Source organism: Uloborus diversus, chromosome 3 (assembly GCF_026930045.1).
Source record: "Uloborus diversus isolate 005 chromosome 3, Udiv.v.3.1, whole genome shotgun sequence".
NCBI classification, from domain to species: domain Eukaryota; kingdom Metazoa; phylum Arthropoda; class Arachnida; order Araneae; family Uloboridae; genus Uloborus; species Uloborus diversus.
The window spans coordinates 123,460,380-123,477,534 of record NC_072733.1 but is presented as its reverse complement, the minus strand read 5'-3'; the positions used below and the strand labels follow the sequence as shown (position 1 = coordinate 123,477,534).

The window sequence follows — 17,155 nt, the reverse complement described above, 5'->3', positions numbered from 1 at the left end:
ACGTATAAACGGTGCTTCACTGTATTACAGTTAAATAAAAATTATTATTTTTTTTTTTCCATATTTCAAGATTAGTGTGGGGATTGAATAGCTGGAAACAAATGATCTCTGAATCTGCCTTCAGTGAAAATATTGTTGCGCTGCTAAATAAACTTGAAGTTCTTACTTATTAATATACAAAGCTCCATTACTGTTTACGTTTTACTAATGATGGATCTGTAAAAAATAGTCTGCATGGCTGCGTAACTTAATAAAGCACATGAAATTTCCTATTCATTAATATTTAATGCACTTGACATTTGATGTTACATGTGCTTGGGTTATTCTAAGGAATGCATTTCCATGAATAGTTTGGTTAAACTCATTTTATTGTTATTTTTTTTATTTTAGTCACAGACTTGTACAACCGAAGTGGATATCACATTTAACCACTTATCAGTTTTGCCTGAATACCATTCAGTGATGAGAGATGGGACTTTTCACCTGATTTGAACGCAACGCGACACTATATTTTTCTAAACCAGTACCACAATTTGATAGTCTTTTTCTATTTTTTAACTTTTTCCTACTTCTAAATGTCTCATTGCGATCCAAGAAAGATTCAAATGCAGAACTAGTTCAAAAACATATGTTATTACATGTTAAGACATGAAAATTGAGTACATTTTTGTTTGCACTTCTGCAATGAAAATGTTTCTTTCCAATTTAATTTTGAGCTAAAATAAAAGAATGGTTAACAACAAATGGCTCTGAACAGAAAATATTTTTACTATTGGGTCAGCATCAGGAAGTGAATCTGAAAATAGATACAAATGTGACAGGTTCTGGGTCCAACTAGGCTGGTCCTGAATAAATATTCGATATGAGTCAAATAGTTGCAAAAATTCATTACTAAACTTCTCTTCGGATAAAGAAATGGAAAAAATATTTTAAAAGTTTTTCTAGCATTCATCCCCAGTAACATGTTCCCCTCATTAACTTAAAGTAAAAATGCTTTAATTTTGCCATAATCAAAAATCAAACTTAAAACAGTAGCAACTCTTGATTAAATTCATACAGTTAAACTAAAAAATAGTTCTGAAAAATATGCTTGTTTGTGGTAGAAATAGGGTGGGGTAAAGCCGGTAAGTGGTTAAAACACGCCTTAAAATGATGCAGTGCTGCATGATACTTGCATGCATGTTAGATGCAGGGCTCCCAACAAATTTTAGCTTCAAAAAAGGGTAAAAGAGGACTGTTTTCAATCAAAAAGGGGACTAAAGAGGACCAGTTAGGATCAAAAAGAGGACCTTGGGAGGACCACTCATAATTAAACCCTGGGAAGCACCAAAAGGCAAATTATTTGCCAGCTGGCTAAATTCATGAAGATAATTCGTTAACTGTAATAATGATACAATTCCTTTATCACCTGTGAAACTGATCTTTTTTATCCATTGAATAATATTATTTACAAATATTTGGATGGGAGGGGGGGGGGGGGGGGGGCGGGGGGGGGGGGCATTTAGTTCAGCACTTAAGGCAGCCTCTTTAGAACTAAATAGGCATAATGATACATTTTGACTTGAACCAGGGATGCTGGTAGTCTCACTGAAGGATAGATGAAGCTGCGCTTCATCTTTATTTAGTTTAAAATTATTTTTATGCTTTTCTGTCTTATAATGCTTCTTAATTGCATTGTATCCCTTTTCAACCAATATTAATCTGTCATACACCAAACAAAAAACATTATTCTTTTGCTGTTTTCCCCAGTCTCTAATTTTGTTCCCATCTTCATCAGTTTCATCTAACCATTTGCTGAGAAATTGGCACTTCCCCATGACTCATACTGAAACCTAAAAAATATTGTTGTGATTTTCAACAAAGTTACAACTGAGTTTATATTAAAATTATTTTATACTTGAATTTTAAATTTAATCTCTTATCACAGGGTTCATACCTTTTAGGAAGAAAAAAATTTAAGCACTTTTCAAGAGTAAAAAATTATTTTTCAAGGCACTACCCTAAATTTGCACCATAAATATTGCATGCAGATTTCATTTAATGCTAACATATAAATAACAGAAAGTAATAGAAAATGTATGGAAAAACAAACTGCTTTTTCTACAAGAGACATTTTGATAAAAGATCTACTGTATTGAAAGTTTTCCTAAAAATATCTGAAATGCTTAATCACAAAGAGAAGCAGATAACATGAGGCTTAGTTTTGCAATATTCAAAGTATATTTTCAAGAATCATAAAGCTTAGATAAAAAAAAAAAACTTCCATGATTGCACGGCCATGAGTGCTTTGAACTTTTATGGGGGGGGGGACTAATTCCCCTCTTAGCATGACAATGAAATGATGTACATAAATTCATCTTTATAAAATTTTATAAATCAACTTTTTAAAATTTTATAATTCAACTTTGTTTCAAATACAAATCCTAAGTTAAAATGTTATGCACTCAATTGTTTGCATTTAATATCCCCCACCATAAAGAAAACAGTAATAGCCGAAAATAAGCTAATAATAACTAAAACTAAATTTGCAAAACTAGAAATTTGAATTAAAAACAAAAAAAGAAATATTAATTTTATAGTTACTTAAATAAAAATTTAAACGAGTTAATCTAATGTAATATGTCAAAACTTCAAACTGACAAAAATATAAAAATATTTATTAGATGCAAAACGATTGAAAGCTCAGATAAGCAAATTTTCACGAACCAAGTTCGATTTTGGCATGTTTCCCATAAAATAAATGTATTTATTTTCTACTAAATTAAACATAAAACATGCTAATCTAAGGTAGCATTTGGGAGAAAAACATTCGATTATGAAAAATATTTTAATATTTTCATGATGCAAAAAGATTGAAATTTCAAACACTAAAAGTTATTTTCCGAGTAAGTTCAATGTTGCCATGGTTTCCAAAGTTATTACTTCGTTAATTATTGAAATCAAACGAAAAATAAGCTAATCTAAAGTAGTACATGTCAAAATAACTTTCTCCTGTCAAAAACATCAAAATATTTACAAGATGCAAAAGGATTGAAATTTGAAACGCGAGATGCAGTTTTCCGCGAAGTCCGAGTAAGTTCAATGTTGTCATGGTTTCCAAACTAATTCCTTTGTTAATTATTGAAATTAAACGAAAAATAAGCTAAGCTAAAGTAGCATATGTCAAAATAACTTCCTACTGTCAAAAACATCAAAATATTTACAAGATGCAAAAGGATTGAAATTTGAAACGCGAGATGCAGTTTTCCGCGAAGTCCAAGTAAGTTCAATGTTGTCATGGTTTCCAAACTAATTCCTTCGTTAATTATTGAAATTAAACGAAAAATAAGCTAATCTGCACATGTCAAAATAACTTCCGATTGTAAAAAACGTCAAAATATTTACAAGATGCAAAAGGATTGAAACCTCAAACACGAAAGCAATTTTTCGCGATACTGCATATCAAACATATGTTCAGAAAATTGCACTGATGAAATATTTTTAAAAGAATTCAAGCAATGAAGAAACTTTTGATACTTTTTCAAAGTTTTCAAGCACTTGGAAAATAAACTTTTTTTTCCCAAGAACTTTTCAAGGGCGTAAAATTTACAAACATATGCGCCTGTAAAAAAAAAAAAAAAAAAAAAAAAAAAAAAAAAAAAAAAAAAAAAAAAAACGGCGCATGCGCCACGAGATTACTTCCGAATTCATTTGTAAAAGGGGTGGCTCATAGCAGCGTTACTATTACAGTCAACCTGCGACAAATCTAAGTCCCAAGGGCCCCTAAAACGTTCCAAGTTATGGGAAGTTTCCACAACAGTCTCAAGAGCTTGGGATCCAATAAAAACTTAGAGATAAAGGAATATTAGAGTTATCGAGATCGGAAAGTTCATTCCTTACAACAAACGTGAGGTTGAAACTTCGAGAAATATCGGTAGCACCCTGCTCCGATTCGAAGTCATAACTCCACCCCAAAACCTCTCTTTTTTATGGATTTCCATGCTGCAGCGGTTGAAGGAGGAGTAATGACGTCAATCTGAAGCGAAATAATACGGGAAAAGTCAGGTTAAGGCGCCGCGGCCGCGTGTTTGGGTGTACAGTATCTTTTAACGTAATGGAAAACTTTTAAAATCTGATTTTTAGGTAAAAACAATATAAAAGCGGACTAATCGGACCAAAATGCTAAAAAGCGGTCTAAAGCGGACTTAACTCTAAAAAACGGACTTAGGCGGGAAATGCGGACCATTTGGGAGCCCTGTAGATGGTAACACTACTTTGCTTTAACTTTTTTTTACAAAGTTATGTAACTTAACTGTGAATACCTTTACATTTCACAAATTAATTTTACATTTCACGAATTCAGCTAAAACTAAAATTAATAAATTAATTCTCAGAGATAATTTTTTTTTAAATTTACATTTGGTGATTTTATTTTTTGTTTATAAAAAAGTTTTGAGGAAATCAAACACCTAGTACAGAGCAAAAGAATACAGAATTTTTCAAAATTAATAACAATTTGTTTTAGATTCTTTATCAAATAACTTTTCTTACCTTCAAGTCCTTAAAGTCCACTTCCCAGATTTCCTCCAACCCAGAAACTTTATGATTTGAATTATCCAAAATTTCATCACCTTCAACATCTTCTTACGAATCATTTTATTCATCTAAAGTTTTTATGACTGAAATGGCTTTACATCTTTATTCATAAAATTCTCAGGAGCTTTTTCTTTTATATATCTATGTATCACAATTAGAGTCCTAAAGTACAGAAAGTATATTATTTTTAATTGTGTTGAAATGAAAGAAAAAATATGAAACAATAAAAAATGTAGTATTTATTTTTAACTAAGACAATAAACAATGATGTTTTTTTTTTTCACACTAGATGCTTTTTTTGCGCATAAAATACCTACATAAGGAACATTAACTGAAAAGATAAAAGATAAGTAATAAAATAAACACAACCTATAATGCTCTGCTTTGAAAATTTGAAATCCAACAGCATTGATTCAGGTAAATGCAGTGGAAAACTTTGCATGCAGACATAGTCTTAACCAGTTGTAGGAAATAGCGCGCTATAAGTAGCGACGCTACTGTAGTAGCTACATTTTTTAGATTTTACTGTAGTGCACGACTTTTTAAAAAAAGGAGAGTAGCGAGTTGCATAGGCGGCTGGTGCACCAGAAAAGTGGGGGTTCAAAAGAAGTGTGATGATTCGGCTGAAGTTTGACTGAAGTTGACTTTTTTTTTTGTAAAACTGAGCTATATTACCGACTTTTAATAAAACCAATTAAATAACACCCAAAAATATGGAATATGACATTAAAAATCGCGGGATGGATGACCACTGTATATATTCCCTAGCCATTTCAAAGTTCAATTCTTATGAAATAAATTACTTTTAAATAAAAAAAAAGCGCCTTCAAAAAATACCCAGGAACTAAAAAGCAAAAAATAACTGATTGCACTTACATTCTATTTCCTAGCCAAACATAGGAATGAAATTTATTTTACAATTCCAGTACAAAAATCAACTAAACTAAACACCGAATTATAAAATAAACACTGATTTAAATTACTATACGATGAATTATTTTAAATACCTAACTAATTATATACGATCTCTTAATTTTTAATAACCTTTTGAAGTCGGGGCCTCCTATAAACAACTACATAACGTAACTGACAACCCACCGAATCCTGAATTAAACACTAATTTAACTATATGCAAAATTAGTCTTTAAAACTAAACCTACTCGGTTACGTTTGTTAGTAGTTTATAGGAAGCCCCGACTTCAAAGGTTATTAAAAATTAAGAGATCGTATATAATTAGTTAGGTATTTAAAATAATTCATCGTATAGTAATTCAAATCAGTGTTTATTTTATAATTGGGTATTCATTTTAGTTGATTTTTGTACTGGAATTGAGAAATAAATTTCATTTCTAGTTTTTTGTAGGAAATAGTATATAAGTGTAATCGGTTATTTTTTGCTTTTTAGTTCCTTGGTGTTTTTTGTGACTGTGAAGAAAGGCTTTTTCAAATGCGTAACTATGTACAAAAAAAAATTGTCTTCATCATTTGATCATTTGTTCAACTTTATCATAGTTTGCTTTCTGAAAACAAATGCACAAGTCACTAAAAAAAAAAAAAGCCCGAAATCGCTTTAAGTTTAAATTTGTAAATTTTAGAATTGTAATATTGTAAATTGTAATTTATGTTTTGCAATTAGTGTCATGTAACTCGTGATAAAAGTCGCATGTTTCTTCACATGGTCCCACTATAGATGAAGATTAAAAATTCCACTAGAATGAATTTTATGTTTGCTTCAGAGAATCCTTAATTCAAAATTTTCATTAACATTACTCTTAATAATATATATTTTTAGTACTTTCTTTAACTATAGGTAAAGAAAGAATAAACCTTTGTTTTATGGCCTTTGTTTATCAATGGGTCTTATATTTAATCGTTTGTGAGGGAAATTGCATGAAATTTATTGTTTTACCCTTAACTTTTCCCTAAAGAACAAATAAGGTAAATCAAAGATTTGGAACCTAAGTTAGACCATCCCTAAACAAAACCACTACTAAACAAAAAAAAAAAAAAAGCATAAAAACCGGTTCTCTAAGTAAAACGATACACAAAGTTAATAAAGTACAAATCGATTTAAATGTGAGTATGATATTCGAAGAGTTCCCTCTATTTCATCAAACCTGAACTTAATTAACATTAGACCGCCGAAGAACTAAGCTGTTTCAAACAAAAAAACTTTTCCTTATCGGTACAGGCAGGGGCGCGCACAAAAATTTTGGAGCCCATCACAAATGACTTTTCCTGGCCCCTCTCCATATTGTTTACCCCTATATTTCACCGTCGGTTACAAAAATATTGGGCCCCTTCCAGGCCCGGGCCAACAGGTGTCCCTCCCCCCTCCCTGTGCACGCCCCTGGGTACAGGTGTTTTCAAGTATTTATGAAACATTGTACAAAGGAAAAACAAATCCGACGAGTTCAGAACCTCCTCCTTTTTTTGAAGTCTGCTAATTAATATAACTCTAATTTCAAATTGAACTGGCGGCATCCTGAAATAGTAAATCCAGAATACTGGTCAAACTTCAGAAATCATACACAATTATAATGTAGATTATTAAATAATATAAATTAAATTGTGGGGGAGGGATGTTCTGTATTCAATTCCCCCTCAGTTGAACACTAAATACATTTAAAAATTGGAATATTAAATAAATAACTTTACATTTTAGTGCCTAAATAAAGTTATTTATTAGTAAATAAAATATTAAAGTAAAGCTACGCAGTAATAAATACATTAGTAACACCTATAATAAAAAATTACCATGCGGCGCAGCGTTGAGAAAATTAATCATCCATGTGCGGCGAGAATTAAATATTGTTCAAGAGAAAGCCAAAAGCTTAGGTGTGAAAATACACCGATCACAGCAACATCATGTGACCATGACGTATGAAATGTAAAGTTTCTTGGATTTCTCCGGCATAGGCGGATTTAGGACCGAGTTCCTGGGGGGGCAGGATTTTTTTTTTTTGGAGCAACTTTTTTGATTGCCCCTCTCCCATGTTTTTATCTGTTTTCTGTGATGCATAAGGCCATTCTTCATTTTTTTATGCGTCGTTTTCATCACTGTGTGTAATCATGCTGTCCTTTTTGAATTGACCTTAAAAGAGAGGGGACTGGTATTAAGAGAGGATATAGAATATCTCTAATTTTAGGGGGCCAGGGGGTTACTCCCGCGGAGGAAATTATATAAAATGGATATATAATTCTGCATTTTGAAGTCTTATAAGGGTTAATAGGAAATAATAGGCAAATAAATTTTTTAAAAAGTTTTACGCTTTAAAAGTGCTTTGCGATGCAAGTTAATACTTTAAAAGAAATAGTGCACAGATTTAAAGAATAGGTATCAAGAGAGTAACTTACTATCCATTTGAACAATTCTTAATTTAAATACTTGATAAGAAATAAAATTGAAGCACACTTTGCTTAGGAGTTTCAAAGACTTGTCTAATTATTTTCAAGGTTTGGTTGGTTAGATTGGGTTTTTGGCTCAAGAGCCCTGGTAAGCTATACTGCGCCAATTCTTTTCAGGGATTTTAGAACCTATCAATAAATTGCACTTTCAGGTCTCTGAAGTTAAGTAGTAGATTATACAGTTATACAGTATTGTTCAAACTTTGTAAGAAACAGCTATTTTAAGTTAAAAGAAAAAATAAACTTTAATTTCTCATTACAACTTTTTTTAAATCATAAGTAGTGCAGAAAAGGAAAAGGAATAGGGGTAGTGTATCATTTTTTTCCCGGGCTAAACAGAATAACAATATGCAGTAAAAGTAAGATAAAAGCAATCAATGCAAAAGAATTTCCAAAATTTTGCATTCGGGATTAAATAAATAGCAAGATATGAAGCACGTGAGTCACAAAAATCTATTTCAAGTAATATGTTACAAACGCGAGAACCATGATTTTTACTTTTTTGATGCAGGATGTAGCAAGGAGCTGAATTTGACACATTTTGGCATTCCTCCCCCTACAATTTGGAAGAAATTTTAAAACTTAAGGTTTGTAGCCACACGTTTCCAAATATTCAAGGCTTTCAAGTACTTGAAAATGAAATTAGTTTTTCAAGCACTTTCCATTTTTTCAAGGAATGAATCACAATTTTTTGGGAGTTAGGGGCCCACTTCACAGCAGGGGACCTAAGCTATAGCTTGCATATCTTATAGGCAAATCCGACCATGCATGTAGTTCACTCTGACCTGCAGATTTTTGTTTAATTTTTTCCAATGTTAACGAAAATTCGTCAGTTTTTACAGTTAAAGGATTTTTATGATTTTACCAATCTGTGTAAGGTTTTTATCGTTTTTTATTAAATTTTAGCAAATTTTTCCAAAACTTTTGATGACTGAATTACTCAGATTTCAATAATGACAATAACTGTTTCATTTAGACTTAGATGATTATGACTTACCTTAATTTTTAAACAGCATTTAGAAAGAAAGGAAAATGGTACTTTCCCTCTAAGTAAAAAGATTCAATTAATCAGAACGTTCAAATAACTGAAATTTATTCAGTTTGCGATAGTATTTACTTTTCTTTCTCAAAAAAAAAAAAAAAAAAGACAAGCCGAAAATTTTCCAAGCGCATTAAATACATTTCTAACTATTAGTTTCATATATACAAATTTTTTCCTTTAAAGAATAAAGAAAACACAGGTATTAAAACATTTCATCAGGTAATAATGCGATCTTACAAGAATTGTGCAAAACTTTCGTGCCGGAAATATATCTTTTTCTTTTATTCAGACGTTTTCCTTACAATGTATGATTCTGGAAAATCAGAAATTTAGTTTTGAACTGCCAGGGATTGAGATTCCTATTTTTTCCCCTAAAAAATTAACGCAGTGTTTACAGTGATTTTACTTTCTGTTTGTGCAATGGTTGGACAATTTTTCTAGTTTTTTGTTTCATTGTTATAACATGATGTATGTATACATACATTCGTTGAGTATGGTGTTAACTGTTACATTTGATAGTATTTTGCTGTACAAAAACCTTTTAGCTATGTACCTCTTTTGCAATAGCATACATTTCAAATCAGCCAATTTCATTTGAACGTGTGAATCCAGAAGGTTCTTCAAAATCTTTTGTCTGTAATAGCTCAAAACATTTAGTTTTTGAAATCACGCAAATTGAAAATAAACATTCTGAAAAGAGAGAAAACAAATTGTAACGAGTAGATCGTTCTGTTAGCGCAAATAGGGGAGGGGGAGGGAAGGTCCCAAACGTCAATTATAAGTGCTGCAGCTGAATGCATAGCTCGTTAAGCCTATATTTTCATTCATATACTTGTCCAAATGGTTTTCAGTCCAGAATAGTGAATTTAGACCAATTTTCAGTATCCCAGTGACAGCTGTACTAACTATTTAATGTTCGGTTTTTTCTTTTTCTTTTCTCCCTTCAGAAAAGGACATTCGCTATTCTCTTCATTTTCATTAAACTATTCAAAAAAGAAAAAATCATGATTTTTTTTTTTGTTATAAGATTTTGGAAGATAAGTTGTTACTATATAAACTTCTCCCAAAAGTGGGGAGCATTGCCCCCTTTGCCCCCCCCCCTCCTATAAATCCACCCATGCTCTTCTGAACTATTCAAAAACAAAAAAAAATGATTTTTTTTTTAAATTTTTGGAAGATGTGTTGTTACTACATAAAGTCCTCCCAAAACTGGTTGGGGCATTCCCCCCTCTGCCCCCCATAAATCCGCCCATGTTCTCCGGGACCCCTTGTCAGATCCAGACCAAATTACAATGGGACCATCTAGGAAGTATACCCTTCCAAACAAAAAATTTTTTTTTTCAAATCGGTCCAGTAGTGTTGGAATAATTCGAAACACACATAAAAAGCTGCAATACGAAATCATAACCCCCTTTTTTGAAGTCTGTTAAAAAGATGAGAAAAGTCCATTTATATGGAATTTGCAGTTTTTAATTTCACGAACTACATCAACTACTCTATGAAGTTAATTTTTCAATCGATCATCATTTTTTATTTTGAAAATTGAGAGGGCAATGCTCCTTTACTTTTGAAAGTGAGGGGGCAGTTACCCCCCCCCCCCCCACCGTACAAGTTGCCTAAGGCAAGTAGTACAATGCAAAAAAATAATAATAACGTAGTTTGTGGCGATTTCTGGAAACTACTTTTAAAAAAAAGTTTTTAAAAGAAAGAAAAAAGATCAAGGTTTAAACCCAACTTGACTCGTGCGAATCTTACGCGAGGGACATAATGAGAAATTAAACTAGGGGTGTCCTGAACTCCCAATTTTGCCAAATCATATCATTAAGCGTATGCATACATAAGTACATATAATGAAATGGGGCACTCAGGCATTTAAATGCTGCAAAATTGCATTTTTTCACCCTAATTTATTGAATCACCAGAACATTTGTCGATAAGACATTGAATTGAGTGTGAATAAGCAATGACAGCCAATTTAGTACCGAGTATGTGTTTTCTGGCAGCCAAGAATGTCCAATGTATGAACGCTCTAGATTTTGATGGAATTATTGCTCTTCTATTCATCAAATATACAAGCTACTAGGCCCTTCCACTGTCTCATGAGAGACCAATCAGACTCTTAAATTGCACCAAAATTGTGTCTTATCTCTTAATATTTTAATTAAACAGGGTTAAACATATTTATTTTTACATATAAGTCAACCTCTTGTAACTTATTGCAAAATTTAGTTAATATTTTTTCTCTATTAATACAGCAATGACAAAATAAACAGTAGATTTCGAAAGCAAAGGTTCCAATGTAAAGGAAACATTATCTCATTTGTTGAGAAACAATAGGTTAAGCCATTGAAAAAAATTAAGTAAACTGTCAATGTTATAGAAAAGGATGATATAGAACTGCCCTGGACATATACAATAAATATTAATAAGCCTTATACAATAAATATTAATAAGTAATAGAAAATAATGCAGATGGAAATTTTTCCGATTCATATGCAAACTTTGCATCATCTGCATTCAATTTTAAATTGAACTTTGTAATAAGTTAAACATTCTTAGTTATTAAGCTGTAAGTTATTTCTCTTAAGCCAGCGCCAAGGCAGAACCACACATAATCATAGCTGTACTTAAGGGTTGGGTTTTTAGTGTTCAAACCAGTGGTTGGAAAAACTACATTTTTTTTGTAGCGAACTACAACTACTTTTTTCAAAATGCAGTTAACTACAACTACTTTTTTCAAAATGTAGTTAACTACAACTACTTTTTTCAAAACGTAGAGACTACAAACTACTTTTGAAATGTAGTCGCTACTTCGCTACTTTTCAAAAAATAAGTAAATAAAAAGCATACACAATTGGTTGTCCCTCAAAAAATGAAAGTCATTTTTTCAAGTCGCATACACTCTTGTATTTTTCTTCTTGTGTCAAAACAATCGTGAGAAAAAGTTTCATATAATTTGCACAACAGCAACCCGTGCCGACTTGCATCTGAAAGTGTAAAACAGTACTTGTATGCTAGGCCACATCGGGGGGAAAAAAAAACTTTTTTTAGAAACTCGAAATTTCTGTTGATAAAACAGTGCCCCTGTACCCAACACCCCATATGTGCCACAAGAACATTTATTCAAATTAAAAAACATTTAGATATGCCACACTTGACCTAAAATCTATAATTTTATTTAAAAAATTGATTTTTTTTCCAATTATTCAGTTATCTTTTAAAAAATTGCATATAAATTTAAGTTGAATATCAAGTTCAAAAATTACTGCCGAACATATTTACAGATAAACAATTACAAACGAATAATAAAAAAATAATATATTTTAAATGAAAAATTTAACTCAACTTGGAAAAAAAAAAAAGATCTTTGAGTACTATGTGGGAGACTTAAAAATTGCAGGAAAACAAAAATTTCTATTTAACGCTAATTACCTACTCTTCTACTTTACTGTTTATATTTTTCAGCTTGATAATTTCGTAAAATCTTACATTTCTGAAAATATGTATCAAAAACTTAATTTTTTGAAGAAAATTATAAATGTTAGGCACGTGTGGGATATCTAAATGGCTTTTAATTTTGAGTTTATAAAAAAAACATTTTATTTTAATTTGGCCTAGCATTACACAAGTGCTGGTTCACACTTTCAGACATAATCGGCACTTGCTGCCGTTGTTCAAATTACATGATTTTTTTTTTGACGTAAAAGGACAAAATATAAGAGAGTGTGCAACTTGAAAAATCAACTTTCGATATTTTTTTTTTTTGGGGGGGGGGGGTACACCGTAATACACACACACACACACCGTAAGAGGATTGAACAAAAAAAGATTGATAAATTAGCTCATCAGAAGACATTAAGAAAACTGTCCGTTATCATTCTCACACACTGTAATGCTCATATTTATTGTTAAGTCCTCCAGAACAGTTCAATTTCATCCTTTTCTATAGCATTTTCAGTAATTTCTTTTTATTTGGTGAATACTGTCTAAAATTTAAGCCTCGTTAAAATATTTGTTTTCAAATCTTCGGTATGTTCATATAAAATTCACCAAATTTTCAACTTGCGAAATCACCGACATATTCATTTTCACAAAAATAAGTGCTTTTTGCAATATGAATATTGGTGAAATATGAAAATTACGACGGCAAAAACACTAATGGCGTCAAACAGATAGAACGTATGGCGTCAAAATGAAATGCCTGAGGTCAGCTCGTATTTTTATGAGTCTTATTTCTTATTGCATCCGCTGATGTACTTGTGTAAAATTTGCGCCAGTCAAATTCGTTTGAACCTTTTTTTTTCAGTTTATTTAAAAGTAGTTTCCAGAAATCGCTACAAACTACTATTTTTTTGTAGTTAACTACACACTACACTACTTTTTGAAAAAAGTAGTACGCTACACTACAAACTACTCAAAAATGTAGCTACTACAGTAGCGTCGCTACTTGTAGCGCGCTACTTCCAACCACTGGTTCAAACCCTCTCTGAAATTTCTCAAAGGTATAACAAAAAACAATTTTTATGCTTGTTTTGCTGAAAAAATTATCATTTTTATTTAATTTTGTATTTGTTTATTTTTCAATTTCACCTTTAACAAATTTTGTAAAATTACAAAATTTGCAATATTTTTTCACCTTAAAAAATTAAATAATTATTAGTGAAGAGTTGTTACTCAGTGCTTTATCTGCAGTATGTACTTTTATTGTAGTTATGGCAAACATCCTTTCTCACAAAAACATCACAGTATTTTGCTTCAAATTTTAAATACATAGTCAATGCTTAAAAAAAAACATCAAAATTCTTAAATTTGAAAGTGCCAAATTCTATATTAAACATATCTCTTATAACTGTTAAAAAGTAAGAATTTCAGTATTACATCAAATGGGCGTATATGAGTACTATCGTCTATTTTTTCAGGGATCAAAATATCAAATACTTAATAGGTTAATATCAAATACTTAATAGGTTAAGCTGCATAATGTTGTACACATCATATTTTTTTCCCGCAATTAAAATACACGTTATTTTTTACATCTGCTCATGTTAATGCTTTTGAAGCAGCAAATTGAATAACCTATTATAATGAAAATTAATATATATATAAAATGAAATCAAATTTTATTTATCATATAGACTTTGTGAAAAAGTGTTTGGCAAACCCCTCCGCAAAACAGAAGTCTGGCCCTGCATGCAATATATCAACAGCCTGGTTATATCATCCAGAGACTGCAGTTTTGTCCTCGTCATGAACTCACAAGTCTGGAATCGACAATAACCGAGCTGGAAGCAGATGTCAACTCATTGAAGTTGCAAGCGAAAACAAAATGGTAGCTGAAGTAAATTTAGCACACCAGCAAGACAGGGGTGGATACAGGCAACCATTTTAGGGGGGGGGGATCATGCTGAAGAATGAACTTATTGAAATTGAGAGTGCCCACAAAATGGTAGCTAAAGTAAATTTAGCTCATTAGCAAGACTGGGGCAGATACAGACAATCATTTTATGGGCGGGAGGCCGCAAGAGACTACTGTATTATATCTAAAAGCTTCTATGCTGCTAGAAATGTATGGAAATAAAGTTTTATGTAGTAATGTTACACATTTTTAATAAAATTTTAGGCTTTTTCATTGCTTATAACAAATTAGGCAGTGAATTGTAATACATTAACAAGTTGGTTTGGTTCCAAAAATTTAAGTTTGGTGTGCCCCTGGACAGGCTAATCATATGGGCAATTGGGAGACTGGTCTATTATGCCCCTTCTTCAAAGACTCGGAAACTAATTCTAAAATGATAGTGGCATTAACCCAACTAAACAACATTGACTTTCCCTTTTCAATGGGCTCCCAAAAGAGATGTATATAGGGTCAGACGGGGAAATTACGAGTCAAAAAACTATAACTATTATTTTCTTAAGTATTAAATATAAAATGGTTTAATTTGGCTTGGAGTAAGCTTTCACAATTTAGAAATTAATTCAAATAATCCCTTTACCTAAAATTGCATTAATATTTATTTTATTTAAATTAAATGAGTGACAAAGAATTACCCCGGATCAGGTTAATTATGGGTTTCACACATGGGGTAAATATGGGTCACTTTTAAAGCAATCGATGTCAAAAGTAATTAACTATTCTAAATTACCATTTCTTAGCCCACAAAGAGATTTTTTTTAATGGTGAAAAGTTTTACCTTTAAGAAATAACCCATTATAATGAAATAATTTGATGATACTCTTACTAGTCTATTACAATTAGTTACTGCTCTCTGCTCTAAGCCCACAATTCCATGAAGAAAATTCTTTAGTAATTGTATGCTACCTTCATCAATCATGTTTCTATAAACTGCAAGAATTTTTCTTTTTCACAAGACTGAAAATATGTACTTATTTCAATTTTCATCTAAAAATGTCTCGCTTAGGTGAACTAAAATTTCTGACACTTTACCCCAGAAAATTCATTCCTGCTTTTTCCTTGTCCAAAATTTAAGTTAATTTCCCATTGTAGAATGCTGCTATCATCATACACAACATATTATATCTGATGTGCAAGTACAGAATGAATTCGGTTATAGCACAATCTTTTAACATTTTTAAAGCAGGAATGTCCCCTCCGTGTCCGTTTACCTTGTCGTGGTGATTGGGGGGGGGGGGGGGGCTTGCGGTGTGGTGAGTTCAGGGCGAGCTCTTGGGAGAAGTAATGACCCCCAGTTGCTCAAACAGAATATCGGCAAGAGGGGATTTTTTTCCCTTCCTTCCCTCATCACTTACCAAATTCGGACGAAAACAACTTAGCCAAGGTGTGTCAACCATGCCGATGGCTGCGTGGTACCGGGGGTAGTCGGTGCCTCGAAAGGGAATCTTCAGGGATAGCAGGCGAACCCTGTCGTAAGCATCCTTACCTCTGGGTAGCCCCCACTTTCCCCCCAGTTCTTTGGTTCTTTTATGGAAGAAAACACAAAGGATACTTCTCCCCCTTGTGGGAAGTGTCAGAAAGACTCATTCAGCTCTGCAAAATTTGTTATAATCAAAAGAAACAAAAACCTAACATTCACTGCTGTCTCTCCATTCTTAATTAACAAAGCTTTAATAAATCTTATCGGTGAGTTCCAATCAGTAAAAAAATTACGTACAGGCGAATTATTAGTCGAAATAAAGCATCTTAAACAAGTTCAACCTATTCTAGCTATTAAACAACTAGGCTCATATCTTTGTACAGTCTCAGCACACTCAACATTAAACTTTTCTCAGGGAATCATTTCGGAGCCAGACCTTTAATTTACACTAGAGAAAGAAATTCTAGAGGAAATGAAAGATCAACACGTAAGTGGAGTGAAGAGGATCACTATGAAACGCAACGGCGAAATGCAGAATACGAAACATATCATTCTGACTTTTAGTATGCCTACCCTCCCTTCACGTGTCATAGCTGGTTATCTCTCTTGCCCAGTAAGACCTTACATCCCAAATCTGCTATGGTGTTTTAAATGCCAGCATTTTGGACATTCCAAGCTGTCATGCCGTGGTACAGGAACCTGTGCCAGATGTGCTGAGCCCGGCCATGACAGCAATGAATGCTCAAAGGAATTTAAATGCGTCAATTGCAAAGGAGACCATCCCTCATACTCTAGAAAGTGCCCTAAATGGCTATCCGAAAAAGAAATACAGGTCATCAAAACCACTCAAAAAATATCATATACAGACATGAGAAAAATTGTCCAATCTTGTACACAACAGCTGGACACATTTTGCTGCTGAAAAAAAATATTCAACTCCATAAGCACACAAACTGAACCTCCAGTAAACAAAATAACCAGCAATAAATTACCGAACTCACCTAAATCAACAAGTAAACAGCTCAATAACTCTAAACCACCACAAAAAATTCTAACGAAATTAAATTACAAATTGCATAAAATCCTAGTACAAGTTACTCAGCTACATTAATTTCAAACAAACCAACTGACCAAAAACAAAAGAAAACAGTTGAAAAAAAGAAAATTATCCAAACGCGAACAAAATTGGTGTAGCCTCTAAACAGAGTCCCCAAAAAATTTATAACTTTAAAAAAGAGGACTTTTTGCTTTCTAGCAAAAAAGTAAAACTGACTAAGTCCCAATAACTTCCTCCCCA

The 17,155-nt window shown here is 32.2% G+C and overlaps 1 protein-coding gene across 1 annotated transcript in view; it reads right to left on the bottom strand.

The window, feature by feature from the left end:
* Positions 1-4,627, bottom strand: part of LOC129218928 (cAMP-regulated phosphoprotein 21-like) — a 96,984-nt gene extending 92,357 nt beyond the window's left edge. The window contains 1 exon segment of the mRNA XM_054853249.1: positions 4,531-4,627. The gene's annotated coding sequence lies outside the window, so the exon portion shown is untranslated.
* Between the last annotated feature and the right edge of the window lie 12,528 nt (positions 4,628-17,155).